Source organism: Pleurodeles waltl, chromosome 4_2 (genome assembly GCF_031143425.1).
Source record: "Pleurodeles waltl isolate 20211129_DDA chromosome 4_2, aPleWal1.hap1.20221129, whole genome shotgun sequence".
NCBI lineage: Eukaryota > Metazoa > Chordata > Amphibia > Caudata > Salamandridae > Pleurodeles > Pleurodeles waltl.
This window is the reverse complement of record NC_090443.1, coordinates 959,148,741-959,165,048: the sequence shown is the minus strand read 5'-3', so window position 1 is coordinate 959,165,048 and position 16,308 is coordinate 959,148,741. Positions and strand designations below refer to the sequence as shown.

At 47.3% G+C, this 16,308-nt stretch overlaps 1 protein-coding gene across 3 annotated transcripts in view; it reads right to left on the bottom strand.

Annotated features, from left to right (window-relative positions):
- Window positions 1–15,200, bottom strand: part of B4GALT2 (beta-1,4-galactosyltransferase 2) — a 625,157-nt gene extending 609,957 nt beyond the window's left edge. For 2 of the 3 annotated variants that reach the window (XM_069232776.1, XM_069232777.1), the window contains exon 1: window positions 14,635–15,079. The gene's annotated coding sequence lies outside the window, so the exon portion shown is untranslated. Of the gene's footprint in view, window positions 1–14,634 lie in introns of all 3 variants that reach the window. The other variant, XM_069232774.1, reaches the window with a different exon arrangement.
- Between the last annotated feature and the right edge of the window lie 1,108 nt (window positions 15,201–16,308).

Below are 16,308 nucleotides of genomic sequence, written 5' to 3'. Positions count from 1 at the left end.
AAATAATGTTCTAAAGCAACAAAAGTAAAGCAATGTATCACAAATAAAGTCCTAAGAACGCTCTGTCCGATTAGATATAGCAACATGGCTCCTTAAAACCAGCAGTAGGGCACTTTAAATATGCCATGGATCCTTAACTGTAGAGATAGGACACTTCGGGTGTTGCGTTGCTCCTTACATGTAGTGATAGAACATTTCAAGTACAGCATGGATACTTACATATAGTGATAATGATCTAGTGTACTGATCTATGGCATGGGTACATTAAAACAGAGAAAGGATACTTGAAGTAGGGCATGGATCCTTACATATAAAGACAGGACACTTCAAGTATGTCATCAATCTTTAAATGTAGTGATCAGACACTTCAAGCATGGCTCACGTCTTTAAATGCATTGATGGGGCACTTCAAGTATGTCACTGATCCTTACATACAGTGACAGCATACTTCAAGATTGGCATGGATCCTTACATATAGTGATAGGACACTTCAAGTATGTCATGGATCCTTAAATGTAGTGATGGGACACTTCAAGTGTGGAATGTATCCTTACATATAGTGATAGGACACTTCAAGTATGTCATTGTTCTTTAAATGCATTGGCAGGACACTTCAAGTATGTCACTGATTCTTACATATAGTGAGAGCGCACTTCAAGTATGTCATGGATCCTTACATACAGTGATAGGACACTTCAAGTATGTCATGGATCTGTGGTAATAGGACACTTCAAGTTCGGCATGGATTCTTACATATACTAATAGGATACTTCAGGTAGGTAACTGATCTTTAAATGAGATAGGACACTTCAAATATGTCATGGAGCCTTAAATGTAGTGATAGGACACTTCAAGTACGTGATAGATCATTACATGTAGTGACAGGACACTTCAAGTACGTGATAGACCATTACATGTAGTGATAGGACACTTCAAGTACGTGATAGACCATTACATGTAGTGATAGGACACTTCAAGTACGTGATAGATCATTACATGTAGTGACAGGACACTTCAAGTACGTGATAGACCATTACATGTAGTGATAGGACACTTCAAGTACGTGATAGATCATTACATGTAGTGACAGGACACTTCAAGTACGTGATAGACCATTACATGTAGGGACAGGACACTTCAAGTATGCTACTGCTCCATCAATGATCATTTCATAAATACACCGGGTCTTCCTCTTTAAATGGAAATTCATGGAGACAACGTAGAAGTGCAAACAGTACAGCGCTCACCCAAAGTGGAGGGAACGCGGGTCACCACTAAAAACACATACACAATAACATGCAGATGCTCAACATTTGTACTGTCTCTTCGGCTGCTAAGACAGCGAACAGACTAATCGCGGAGCCGCGTCTATCCAACGGTTATGGTGATTGTAGGAACTACCGAGGAAATGTACATAATCGCAGGGCTATTTCCATTACAGGTATCACAACAGTAGCAGGCTTGGCAAGTTCTGAAGAAAGCCCCCAGTAACCCTGTGCTGCATGAAAGGGTAAGAGTCAAAGGGGCGCTAGGGACGACTGTGTGTCTGGGGGTCATGTAAAAGTGGGTACGTAAGGTGCATGCAGCTGACCACAGAGGTGGTTGGAGGAGAGGGTGGTGCACGGTCACATTGTGAAGATTAAGCCCTGTACAGTAAAGAGAAGGTGATTTTTAGTAAATGGGCACTTCATGGCTCAACATTTCTCTTGTTGGGGTTTCTGTATTCTGTATGGGAACCGGCCTCGTGGGTAGAAAGTGCTTTGAGGAGAGTTTTGATCCCAGGTTCTGCTGTGGTGCTGCTGTGGGCATTTGTGAAACGTAGTCTACAAACACTGACAACACAGCAACAAGGATTGTCAAAATATAAACTGTACATAAACATCTCCCTTGACAAACATTGATCTGATTTTTATTCCTAAATAAAGGCAACCTCTTTTCTCACCTTCTTTGGTACTAGTTTCATTTAGTATTTTAACTCCTATCGTTTTTGGTGGTAAATGTTTTATAGCATGAAACTTTTGTATGGCAGACATTTTGTCAATGCTTTTGCAGTGTATTTTATCTTCATTCTGTTTCCAGATGTTATCACTGCAGCATCTACGAGTTTTGTATACAGTGCAGTGTCTACATATGTCTATCCAATGTCCCATTCCTAAGATGCTCTGTCATTTACAAACAGCGTTATCCTCATGTGTGCCCTGTAAGGATTAATGGTCATTCAATCACCATGTACAGACGCTGTGCTTTTGCAGGAAAGATTGTTGATGGTTTTATCCTAGTGCATTTGTACAGCTGGTCCTGTACTCCTCAAGGGAACGGATAGTTTTATGTACGTAATGTATTGCCTTCCTTCCTTGTCACATAGATTAAGATTTCATTGCATACAGCTAGTACTGTGTTTTGAAGGAAAGGGGACTCGTGGTGTCACAGGCAAACGTGCTGCTGGTACTGTGTTCTTGCAGCAACGGTGGCATAACCTAATGTACTGATGGTACTGTGATCGTGCTTGTCAGGAGGCCTAGGGTGTTATCTTCTGATGTCCTGCTGGCACTGTGACTTTGCAGAAAATACACTGTGATGTACTTATGAACTATATTCAATGTAGGAGAGACTGCTAGCCGTGGTACATCCTGGTGGATTGCTGGTAATATGCTCTCGTAGGAAAATGTGGTGTTATATTCTGATTCCTTGCTGGTACTGTGTGTCTTTGCCTGAAATGATGCTTAGGGTGTTTTGTTCTGTGTACTGCTGGTACAGTGGGTTTGCAGAAAAATATGGCTTGGGTGTTACATTTTAATGTACTTCTGAAAGTGTGTTCTATGCAGGCAAAGATGCTAGGGGTAGTGCATTCTGATGAGCTGTTGAAACTGTGTTTTTCCAGTAAAGGGTGGTACATACTGATGGAGTGCTGGTACTGTGGCCTTTCAGGGAAGAATGCTTCAGGTTGTACATTCTGATAGACTGCTAGTACTGTGGTCTTTCAAAGAAGAATGCTTCGGGTGCTACATTCTGATGGGGTACTGATAATGTGGTCTTTCAGGAAATAATGCTTCTGGTTGTACATTCTGATGGAGTAGTAGTACTGTGGTCTTTCACAGAAGAATGCTTTGGGTGCTACATTCTAATGGAGCGCAAGTACTGTGATCTTTCAGGGATGAATGCTTAGGGTGCCATATTCTGATGGAGCGTAAGTACTGTGATCTTTTCTTGGGAAGAATGCTTTGGGTGCTTATTCTAATAGAGCGCTGGTACTGCGGTCTTTCAGGGAAAATGCTTAGGGTGCTACATTCTGACGGAGTGCTGGTACTGTGGTCTTTCAGGGAAGAATGCTTCTGGTGTTACATTCTAATGGAGTGCTGGTACTCTGGTCTTTTGGGGAAGAAGCTTTGGCACTGTGGTGTTTCAGGGAACATTGATTAGGGTGCTACATTCTTAGGGAGTGTTGGTACTATGTTATTTCGGTGAAGAATGCATAAGGTGCTACATTCTGATGGGGTGCTGATACCGTGGTCTTTTCTTGGAAAGAATGCTTAGGGTGGTACATTCTGATGGAGTACTGGTACTGTGGTCCTTCAGGAAAGATGCTTAAGGTGCTACAGTCTGGTGGAGTGCTGAAACTGTTGTCTTTCAGGGAAGAATGCTTCAGTGGTGCATTCTGATGCAGTGCTGGCACTGTGGTCTTTTATTGGAAAGAATGCTTTGGGTGGTAGATTCTAATAGAGCGCTGGTACTGTGGTTTTTCGGGGAAGAAGGCTGAGAGTGGTACATTCTGATAGAGCGCTGGTACTGTGGTCCTCTCTTGGAAAGAATGCTTAGGGTGGTACATTCTGATGGAGTACTGGTACTGTGGTCCTTCAGGAAAGATGCTTAAGGTGCTACAGTCTGGTGGAGTGCTGAAACTGTTGTCTTTCAGGGAAGAATGCTTCAGTGGTGCATTCTGATGCAGTGCTGGTACTGTGGTCTTTTATTGGAAAGAATGCTTTGGGTGGTAGATTCTAATAGAGCACTGGTACTGTGGTCTTTTCTTGGAAAGAATGCTTAGGGTGGTATATTCTGATGGAGTACTGGTACTGTGATCCGTCAGGAAAGATGCTTCAGTGGTGCATTCTGATGGAGTGCTGGTACTGTTGTCTTTTATTGGAAAGAATGCTTAGGGTGGTAGATTCTAATAGAGCACTGGTACTGTGGTCTTTTCTTGGAAAGAATGCTTAGGGTGGTACATTCTGATGGAGTACTGGTACTGTGATCCTTCAGGAAAGATGCTTCGGTGGTGCATGCTGATGGATTGCTGGTACTGTGGCCCTTATTGGAAAGAATACTTAGGGTGGTGGATTCTAATAGAGCACTGGTACTGTGGTCTTTTCTTGGAAAGAATGCTTAGGGTGGTACGCTCTGTTGGAGTACTGGTACTGTGATCCTTCAGGAAAGATGCTTCGGTGGTGCATTCTGATGGCGTGCTGGTATTGTGGTCTTTTATTGGAAAGAATACTTAGGGTGGTGGATTCTAATAAAGCACTAGTACAGTGGTCTTTTCTTGGAAAGAATGCTTAGGGTGGTACATTCGGATGGAGTACTGGCACTGTGATCCATCAGGAAAGATGCTTCGGTGGTGCATGCTGATGGAGTGCTGGTACTGTGGTCTTTTATTGGAAAGAATGCTTAGGGTGGTAGAATCTAATAGAGCGCTGGTACTGTGGTCTTTTCTTGGAAAGAATGATTAGGGTGGCACATTCTGATGGAGTACTGGTACTGTGATCTTTCAGAAAAGATGCTTCGGTGGTGCATTCTGATGGAGTGCTGGTACTGTGGTCTTTTATTGGAAAGAATGCTTAGGGTGGTGGATTCTAATAGAGCACTGGTACTGTGGTCTTGTCTTGGAAAGAATGCTCAGGGTGGTACATTCTGATGGAGTGCTGGTACTGTGATCCTTCAGGAAAGATGCTTTGGTGGTGCATTCTGATGGCGTGCTGGTATTGTGGTCTTTTATTGGAAAGAATGCTTAGGGTGGTAGATTCTAATAGAGCACTGGTACTGTGGTCTTTTCTTGGAAAGAATGCTTAGGGTGGTACATTCTGATGGAGTACTGGTATTGTGGTCTTTTATTGGAAAGAATGTTTAGGGTGGTGAATTCTAATACAGCACTGGTACTGTGGTCTTTTCTTGGAAAGAATGCTTAGGGTGGTACATTCTGATGGAGTACCAGTACTGTGATCCTTCAGGAAAGATGATTCGGTGGTGCATGCTGATGGAGTGCTGGTGCTGTGATCTTTTATTGGAAAGAATGTTTAGGGTGGTGAATTCTAATACAGCACTGGTACTGTGGTCTTTTCTTGGAAAGAATGCTTAGGGTGGTACATTCTGATGGAGTACCAGTACTGTGATCCTTCAGGAAAGATGATTCGGTGGTGCATGCTGATGGAGTGCTGGTGCTGTGATCTTTTATTGGAAAGAATGCTTAGGGTGGTAGATTCTAATAGAGCGCTGGTACTGTGGTCTTTTCTTGGAAAGAAGGATTAGGGTGGTACATTCTGATGGAGTACTGGTACTGTGATCCTTCAGAAAAGATGCTTCGGTGGTGCATTCTGATGGAGTGCTGAAACTGTTGTCTTTCAGGGAAGAATGCTTCAGTGGTGCATTCTGATGGAGTGTTGGTACTGTGGTCTTTCAAGGAAGAATTATTTAGGTGCTACATTCTGATGGAGTGCTGGTACTGTGGTATTTGTGGGAAGAATGCTTCGGTGCTACATTATGATGCAGTACTGGTACTGTGGTCTTTTCTTGGAAAGAATACTTAGGGTGGTACATTTTGATGGAGCACTGGTACTGTAGTGTTTTAGAGAAGAATGCTTAGGGTACTACATTGTGATCCAGTGCTGCGAATGTGGTCTTTCATGAGGGGGTGCTAAGGGCGCTACATTCTGATGGAGAGCTGGTATTTTGGTCTTTCAGGCAAGAAAGAGTGATGCTAAGTTCTGATGGAGTGCTGGTACTGTGGTCTTTCAAGGAAGAATGCTTAGACTGCTACATTCTGATGCAGAGCAGGTACTGTGGTATTTTCTTGGAAAGATTGCTTAGGGTAGTACATTTTAATGGAGTGCTGGTACTATGGCCTTTCATGGAAGAAAACAGGTTGCTACATTCTGATGGAGTGCTGGTACTGTGAGCTTTCAGGAGAGGATGCTTAGGGCACTATATTCTGATTGGCTGTTGAAACTGTGTTCTTCCTTGAAGAAAGGGTGGTAAAGTTTGAGGGAGTGCTGGCACTGTGGTGTTTTAGGAGGTAATGCTTAGGATGTTGTATTCTGATGGCTGCTGTAACTGTGTTCTTTCAAGAAAGGATGCATAGGATGTTGTATTCTGAGATACTGGTGATGCATTAGTCTTGCAGCAAAGAATGGTTAGGTTGTTACATTTTCATATACTGCTGAATCTGTGTTCTTTGCAGGAAATGATGTTTTGTGTTATATTCTGAAGTGCAGCTGGTACTGTGTTCGGTGAAGAAAAGGTTGTTTAGGAATGTATATTCTGGTGGACTCTAAGTAGTGCATTCTTGAGGAGGATGCTTACAATGTCATGTTCTAATAGACTGATGGTACCGTGTTCTTGTAGGAAATTATGCATAAGGTGTTATATTCCAACGTAATGCTGAAACTGTGTTCCAAGTAGGAAAGGATGCGTAGTGTCTTACATTCTGATTGGTAGATGGGAATGTGTCCGTGCTGAAAAGGATGCTTATAATGTGATATTCTGAAGGACTGCTGCTACTGCGCCCCTTTAGGAGATAATGCTTCGGATGCTTAGGATGTAATACCCTAGTGGCTGCTGTTACATTGTTCCTTTAGGAAAGAATGCTTAGAGTGTAAGATCTAATAGCTGCTGGTATTGCATTCCTTAGAAGAGAATGCTTAGGGTGTAGTATTCTGATTGGCTGTGTTATTTTAGTAATGAATGCCTGGGGAGTAATAGCCTAATGGACTGCTGGAATTATGTTATTTTAGGAAGTAATACTTAGGGTGAAATATTCTGATGAGTTGATGATTAGGTTGTTACATTCAGAAGCCCTGTTGATAACTGTCCTCTTGTGGGAGATGATGCTTAGATATTATGCTGATTGGCTGCAGGTACAGTGTCCTTGCAGGAAAAGATGCTTGGGGTCCTTTATCCTTGTGACATGCTGTTGCGGAGCGGTTTGCAGGAATCGTTACTTGTGATGCTGTGTCTTGAGGTGCTACTGGTTGTGAGTTACTGAGGGACAAATGAGCAAAGAGAAGTAAAATAGAGAAATATTGGATAGAGCCCCCGCCCCCCTCCCCCAGCTCTCCCCCGCCTCCTCCCCCACGGGATTGGGTTGGATTATAAGAACTCTGTGTTCTGTTCCAGCTCCAGTCTAATCATCTTGTTCAATCATACTCTCGTGTTGGGTCACTTATTGATCGAAAGTGACTATAAGGAACAATCTGATGCTCCTGAAAACTCCTGAATCAGTAAATACATTTTGCTGGGTCTGTGTCCCTTTCGGTAAAGGCTGCTAGGGGTGTTTTCGTATTACGTTCTGCTGGGACGGCGTTCTTGCAGCAAAACTGTGTAAAGTGATTCTTTCTGACCATTGCTGGTAATGTGTTCGTTTCTAACAATATGTCTATAGTATAAGTTTGGTAGCATTATTCGTCATATATTCTTGCAGGAACAAAGTGTGTAGAGTGCAGAAGCAACAGTATTCTTGTATACAAATGATGGTTGGAGACTCTTACCAAGGTGTACTGAATGCACTGTGTTCCTTCCAGGAAATGGTGTTTGTTATTCTGGATCGTGATATACTATGACCAGTAAATGATGCTTGGAGCGCTAGCTCATGATGTATTGTGTTTCTTCCAGGAAATGATGCTTGGAGCGCTTTATTATGATGTATGGTATTCCTTCCTGGGAATGATGCTAGGAACGCTAGATCATGATGTGCTGTGTTATCCTGTGTTCCTCCCAGGAAATTATGCTTAGCGTGCTACATCATGATGTACTGTGTTACTTCCAGGAAATGATGTTTGAAGCGCTGGATCATGGTGTACTGTGTTTTACTGTGTTCCTTCCAGGAAAATTATGCCAGGAAAATTGAGCCAGGAAATGTATGCTTACAGCGCTAGATCGTGATGTACTATGTTCCTTTCGGGAAATGATGCTACTTCGTGATATGCTGTGTTTGTTCCAGGAAATGATGCTGGGAGTGCTTGATCATGATGTACTCTGTTGTACTGTGTTCCTTCCAGGAAATGATGCTTGAAGCACTTTATCATGATGTACTGTGTTACTTCCAGGAAATTGTGTTTGAAGCGCTGGATCATGATGTACTGTTTTACTGTGTTCCTTCCAGAAAAATTATGCCAGGAAAATTATGCTTAGAGCACTAGATCATGATGTATTGTGTTCCTTCGAGGAAATGATGCTTATAGCGCTAGAGCATGATGTATTGTGTTCCTTCCAGGAAATTATGCTTGAAGCGCTTTATCATGATTTACTGTGTTATGCTGTGTTCCTTCCAGGAAATATTGCTTGGAGTGCTTTATCATAATGTACTGTGTTGTACTGTGTTCCTTCCAGGAGATGATGCTTGGAGCGCTTGATCATGATAAACTGTGTTTCTTCCAGGAAATGATGCTTGGAGCGATACATCATGATATATTGTGTTTCTTCCAGGAAATGATGCTTGAAGCGCTTGATCATAATGTAGTGCTGTGTTCCCTCCAGGAAATTATTCTTGGGTGTTACATCACAAAGTACTATCTATACTGTATTCCTTCCAGGAAATGATGCTTGTGGTATTAGGTCATGATGTACTGTGTCCCTTTCAGGAAAGGCTCCTTGGGGTGTTACATCTTATGGTGTAGTGACTGTACTCTTTGGGTCATTTCTACTAATGTGCTGCTAGTACTGAGCTACTTTCATGGAAAGATATTTGGAATGTTATCTCCCAATGCAGTGCTGGCGCCGTATTCTTTCATGGGAGGATCCTTGTGATGTTAAATTCTGATGCGCTTCTGGTACTGTTTTTTCATAGAAGGATGCTTGAGGTGCTATTCCCCAATGCACTGATAGTACAATGTTCTTTCAATGAAGGATGCCTGGAATGCTACGATGCCCCAATGCACTACTAGTACTTTGTTCTTTCATGGAAAGATGCTTGGGATGTTATTTCTCGATGTGCCACTGAAGCTGAGTTCTTTCATGGAAGGATGCTTGGGATGTTATGTCCCGATGCACTTGTGGTACTATGTGCTTTGATGGAAGGATGCTTGGGATGTTATTTCTCGATGCACTACTGATGCTGAGTTCTTTCATGGAAGAATGCTTGGGATGTTAACTCCTGATGCACTTCTGGTAGGTACTATGTTCTTTCATGGAAGGATGCTTGGGATGTCATTTCTAAATGCACTACTAAAGATGAGTTCTTTCATGGAAGGATGCTTGGAATGTTATGTCCTGATGCACTACTGATGCTGAATTGTTTCATGGAAGAATGCTTGGGATGTTAACTCCTGATGCACTTCTGGTACTGTGTTCTTTCATGGAAGGATGTTTGTAATGCTTCCATGGAAGGATCGCCATTGTTTTCAAGGACTCCATCAACATCACCACCTCCACCTCCACCGAAGACACCCCCCTCGCCGCCGAACACATGCTCTTCCAGATCCACACCGACCCAAGGACCACCCTCAGAGGAACTCTCATCTACAGACCCCCTGGACCACGCGCCCTCTTCAGCGAATCCATCGCCGACTTCATCTCCCCGCACGCCCTTGCCTCGCCGGACTACATCCTCCTCGGTGACCTCAACTTTCACCTGGAGCAGAACAACGACCCCAACACCACCACCCTGCTCGACAACCTCGACAACCTCGGTCTCAAGCAACTGGTGAACACCCCCACCCACATCGCCGGACACACGCTCGACCCCATCTTCTCCGCCAGCAACCACGTATCCTTCAGCCACTCCTCCGTAATACACTGGACCGACCACAGATGTGTCCACTTCACCTTCAGACGCAAGACTCTCCACCTCCGCACTCAACCCATCCCACACAGACATTGGAACAAAATACCAACGGAACAGCTTCTCTTCACTCTCAGCGAAAACCAACCCACCTTCTCCACCGACCCCAACAACGCAGCCCTCAGCCTCACTCATTGGATCACCAACTGCGCGGACAACTTCGCACCCCTCAGACGCCTCCCAAGACAAACCAGCACCAGGAAACCTCAATGGTTCACAGACACCCTAAAGGAATCCCAAAAAAATTGCCGTACCCTCGAGAAAGCCTGGCGCAAGGACCACACTGCAGAAAACATGTCTGCCCTCAAAAACGCCAGCCGCGAACACCATCAGCTGATCCGTGCCACCAAAAGAACTTCCTTCACAGACAGACTGGACAAGAACACTCACAACAGCAAAGAACTCTTCAACATCGTCAAAGAGCTCTCCAATCCTAACGCCAACTACAACTCCAACTCCATCACGCCATCACAAGACCTCTGCAACTCCCTCGCTACCTTCTTCCATCGGAAGATCACCGACCTACACGACAGCTTCGGACACCAGACCCAGCCAACCACCACAGAACCTACAACCCCAGCCATCACCCTCAACGCCTGGACTCACATCAGCGCGGAGGAGACCAAAGCTACCATGAACTCCATCCACTCCGGTGCCCCCTCGGACCCCTGCCCACACTTCATCTTCAACAAAGCCGACGACATCATCGCCCCGCATCTCCAGACCATCATCAACAGCTCGTTTGCTTCTGCCACCTTCCCAGAGAGCTGGAAACACGTCGGAAGTCAACGCCCTACTGAAGAAACCTACGGCGGACCCCAGCGACCTGAAGAACTTCCGCCCCATCTCGCTCCTCCCCTTCCCTGCTAAAGTCATCGAGAAGACCGTCATCAAGCAACTGACCAACTTCCTTGAAGACAACAACCTACTCGACCCCTCTCAGTCCGGATTCCGAGCCAATCACAGCACAGAAACAGCCCTCATCTCAGTCACAGACGACATCAGAACTCTGATGGACAACGGAGAAACAGTCGCCCTCATCCTCCTCGACCTCTCGGCTGCCTTCGACACCGTCTGCCACCGAACCCTAACATCCCGCCTGCGCTCCACCGGTATCCAAGGAATGGTCCTGGACTGGATCACCTCTTTCCTCTCCAACCGCTCCCAAAGAGTCTACCTCCCTCCATTCCACTCAGACCCCACCGAGATCATCTGCGGCGTCCCACAAGGCTCCTCGCTCAGCCCGACTCCATTCAATGTCTACATGAGCCCCCTCGCCGACATCGTACGCAAACACAACTCATCATCACCTCCTACGCCGACGACACTCAGCTGATACTTTCCCTCACCAAGGACCCCACTGGCGCCAAGACCAACCTGCAAGATGGAATAAAAGACGTCGCAGAATGGATGAAACTCAGCCGTCTGAAACTGAACTCAGAAAAAACGGAAGTCCTCATCCTCGGAAACACCCCGTCCGGCTGGGACGACTCTTGGTGGCCCACGGCCCTAGGCACCGCACCAACCCCCTCAGACCACGCACGCAATCTCGGATTCATCCTGGACCCGCTTCTCACCATGACCAAACAAGTCAACGCCGTATCATCTTCCTGCTTCCTCACTCTCCGCATGCTCCGTAAGATCTTCCGCTGGATCCCCGCCGACACCAGAAAAACTGTGACCCACGCCCTCGTCACAAGCTGCCTGGACTACGGAAACACCCTATAAGCAGGAACCACCGCTAAACTCCAGAATCGTCTGCAGCGAATACAAAACGCCTCCGCCCGCCTCGTCCTCGACATACCCCGCAACAGCCACATCTCCGCCCACCTGAGACACCTGCACTGGCTTCCCGTCAACAAAAGGATCACCTTCCGGCTCCTCACCCACGCACACAAAGCCCTCCACAACAAGGGACCCGATTACCTCAACCGTCGCCTCAGTTTCTACACGCCCACCCGTCAACTTCGCTCCGCCAACCTCGCACTCGCCGCCGTCCCTCGCATCCGCCGCACCACAGCAGGTGGGAAATCCTTCTCCTACCTGGCAGCCAAGACATGGAACTCCCTCCCCGCCAACCTCAGGACCACCCAGGACCTCCCTGCATTCCGGAGGCAGCTCAAAACCTGGCTCTTCGAGCAGCAGTAACCCCCTCCCCCTAGCGCCTTGAGACCCTCACGGGTGAGTAGCGCGCTTTATAAATGTTTTTGATTTGATTTGATTTGTAACGCTATGCCCCAATGCACTGCTAGTACAGTGTTCTTTCATGGAAGGATGTCTGGAAAGTTATGTCCCGATTCACTACTGATGCTGAGTTCTTTCATGTAAGGATGCTTAGGATGTTATGTCCCGATGAGCTGCTGGTACTATGTTCTTCCAAGGAAGGATGTTTCTTGTTATATGCTGATGTGCTGCTGGTACAGAGATACTTTCATGGATGAATGGTTGGGGTGTTATGTCCTGGGGCTCTGCTCTGTTACACGTAAGGGAGGGTGCTCATGTTGCTACCTTGTTTTTGTATTCTTGTTAGGAGAGACGCTTGGCATTCTGCTGGTTTAACTTTCCTTGAAAGGATGTTCGGAAACAATGCCCTGGCAGGTCGATGTTGTTTCTGTTAAAGTGGATGTGCATTGAATGCTGTGTGTGTGTCCCTTGTCAGAATAAGTATGTTGGATTGTATCCTCAAGTGTTGCTGGCTGGAATTTTAGCCATGCAAAGAGGGTCATGTGTGACCTTATTAGGGTGAGTGTGCTGTATTCCTTGATAGGGGCGACAAGTGGGCTTCTTTTGGGGGAGGGGGTGACAGACCTTGCTACAAATGCACAGCTGTTCCTCTACAGAGGCCACGGGCAGTGCTCAATTTGTAAAAAGAACAACATAAAAAGAGAAGTGGGGGGGCAAAAAGTTTTTCTTAGCTGGTGCTCCAGAATGCAGGAGTTTTAAATTGCAAACCTGCCTCTAGTGGATTCCACCCCATGCCTCTTTCTTCCACCATCATACAGGTCCTATCTCTTTATCTCATTCTTGTGGGTTGCTTTTCATCCCTGCTTTCTCCCTTTGTCACTATTTTCTTGTCTTTCTCTTGCCTTCTTCTCCTTTTTATGCCTTTTTCTCTCTGTTGCTCTTGGTCAAAGTCTCATAAAGAAAAACATGTTTTAATCCCTAAAAATGAGTTCCAGCACGACCACCAGCTTAAACCTAAGCCCTGGATCAAGATGTGTTTGCTTGAGTGCCCTCGACATGCCCCTGGCGATCAACAGGATGTTAGGATCACCATGCTGGGTAGAATTATTTTTTATTTTATTTTGTGCACATGCTGCTGGCACTGTGGTGCTGGTGCTGTGGTTAATTCGAGGAACAAGGAAGAAGTTAGTGTGTGTTTTTACTCGAGGGGTGTATCTTGTGTTTGTGATGTGGGATGCTGGTGATTGTCATTAGGAAATGCTGGTCCTGAGACCCCTGTAAGGAGGACGCTTGTGTGGTTATTTGAAGATGCTGAACTAGATCGTGGCTGTGTTATTTGCATCGGCTGTAGTGGCTTCTGAGAAGAGCACGCTGGTGTGTTTGCTCGAGATCTGTGCATACGATCCTGGTGCGTGTCTATGATATCGCTGGTTTTATCTGCTCGAGCACTGCTCTCCTGTGCTGGTTGGCACGCCTGGGGGAGGGATGCTGAGGTGTTTATTTACTCCGTCGCTGTGCGTGTGAAGGAAGACAGACGAGTGTTTCTTTTGACTCTGGGAGATGCTGAGGTGTTTATCTGCTCTAATACTATGCAAGTTCCGCAGGAAGATGCCGGTGTGTTAATTGGCCCTGGTGGGATACGTCCTGTAAGATGGGCTCTGTGTGTTTCTTTTCTCTGTTGTGTTGCTGCCGGAGGCGCGCGGTGGTTTGCTCGCCGTCCTTGCCGTGCATTCACTAACTGCAGAAGCTGGTGTGTTGATACTGTGCACCTGCTGGGGTGTGTGCGCTCTGGTACTCTCCGTCTACCCCGTGATGCTGTGTTTTGCTGAGCACTCCTCGAATAAAAGATACATGCGCTTACATATGTAATCTGCTAATACCCGTGTGTTGTACAAAGATGCCTGTGCGGTTTTCCTCTGCTGCGGTGCAAGGAGCCGAGGAAGAAGCCTCCGTGTCTGTAGCGCTTGCCCTGTAGTGTTGTGCAATTAGCTGGCTACGGATCCCGGGTGTTTTGTGTTCCTCGATGCGGTCCGTGTTGTAGGGCAGGATGTTGGCGCGTTGCCGCCGCTGGGCATGTGCTGTCGGTGTTATGGATCTGATCAGGTTTATGTGCATTGCTGCTCCCGGTCTCGGAGCTCGGGCGATGCTGTGGTACCCGGTGTTCCCCGGACAGAAAGATGCTGGGGAATGGAGAGGCGTCTCTGGAAAGAGAGAACTGGGCATTCTGAGGAGGGATGCGCTCTATGGAGTGTTATAGGGGTGGATGCGCCGTGCAAGGGGAGTACCTACAAAGGGAAGGGGATGCTTAGAACGCGCTATGCATACAAGGGATGCTGTTATCCACTACAAAAGAGACATAGAGCCGGCTTCCTTATGGGAAGCCAGAGGCGCATCTTTCATCCACTCACCTCTCCCGTGCAGGGGTCTCCTCCGGACGAGGGTCACAAGCCCGTCGGCCCAAGGGGGGCTCCGCTCCTGCCCCCCATGGCAGGCTCTGGGGGACGGGTCAGGCGGCCCGGCTCTCCTGCCCCCCCGTCCCCCGGTGGGTGCAGGTGGTTCCTGAGGCCAGAGCCCGCTGTCCGGGAGCAGGGGATGGGGCGGGGAGAGGCCTGGAAGAGGGGCCCTCTGCAGCCCTCCCCAGCCCCGCCGGCGATGCTCGGGATCCCGGTCCTCAGATCTCGGCTGCCGCTACCTCCCCTGCTCGGCTCTCCGAGGAGAGGCGCCGGCTGACACTAAAGCACCGAAAAAACAAGCTACGGAGAGCGGCGGCGACCAGAACTAGCGGCACCGCGAAGGACTGAGTGTCTCCCCTCACAGCCCCCACATGAGGCTCCAGGAGCAGCCGGGTTCCCTGTCAACACCCCTCCCGCGCTGTCAACAGAGGCCCCTCCCGCGCACCGCCCCCTGGGGGCCTTCTAGCCGCTATCACAGGCTAGCAGCGGCCCCTGCCATGCAGACACTGTCAACAGACCCCTCCCGCTGGCACATGATCTGCAGCTGCCCCCTCCCATTCACACGCGCTTTCTACAGACCCTCCTCCCGCCGGCACATTGTCTCCTGCTGTCCACTCCCATTCACACGCTACCTCCCATTCACATACACTATCTACAGACCCATCAAGCTGACATATGATCTATGCTGCCCACCATTCACACTACCTCCTATTCAGACACTCTACAGACCCCCTCCTGCTGGCAGATTAACTACTGCCCATTCACACACTATTTTCCATCCAGACACTCTCTACATCCCCCCTCCTCCCGCTGGCACATTGTCTCCTGCTGTCCACTTCCATTCACACGCTACCTCCCATTCACATACACTCTCTACAGACCCATCCCGCTGACATATGATTTACTGCTGCCCACCATTCACACTACCTCCTATTCAGACACTCTACAGACCGCTCCTGCTGACACATAATCTACTGCTGCCTTCTCCCATTCGCACACTACCCCTTATTCAAACACTCTACAGACCCCCCCCCCGCTGACAGATCTACCGCCCCTCCCATTTACACACTTTCTACAGATCCACTCCTACTGATCTACTGTCCCCTCTCATTCACATGCTATCTTCCATTCACTATCTACAGACCCCCTCCTGCTGACACATTACCACCCATTCACACTGCCTACAGACCCCCCTGCTGACGTGTCTACTGCTGCCCCCTCCCTTTCACACATTATCTTCTGCTGCCCCTCCCATTCATACACTCTCTACAGACCCCCCCTCCTGCAGGCACATTGTCTCCTGCTGTCCACTCCCAATCACACACTACCTCCCATTTCACACACACTCTCTACAGATCCCTCCGGCTGGCACATGATCTACTGCTGCCACTATTCACACTACCTCCTATTCATACACTCTTCAGATCCCCTCCTGCTGGCAGATTACCTACTGCCCACTTCCTGTCACACATCACCTTCTGCTGCCCCCTCCCGTTCATACACTCTCTACAGACCCCCACCTACTGACATCTTATCTGCTGCTGTCTCTTTCCAATCACACATAACCTCACATTCACACACTCTCCATAGAAAGCCCTCCTACTGGAAAACATCTCCTATTCACACACT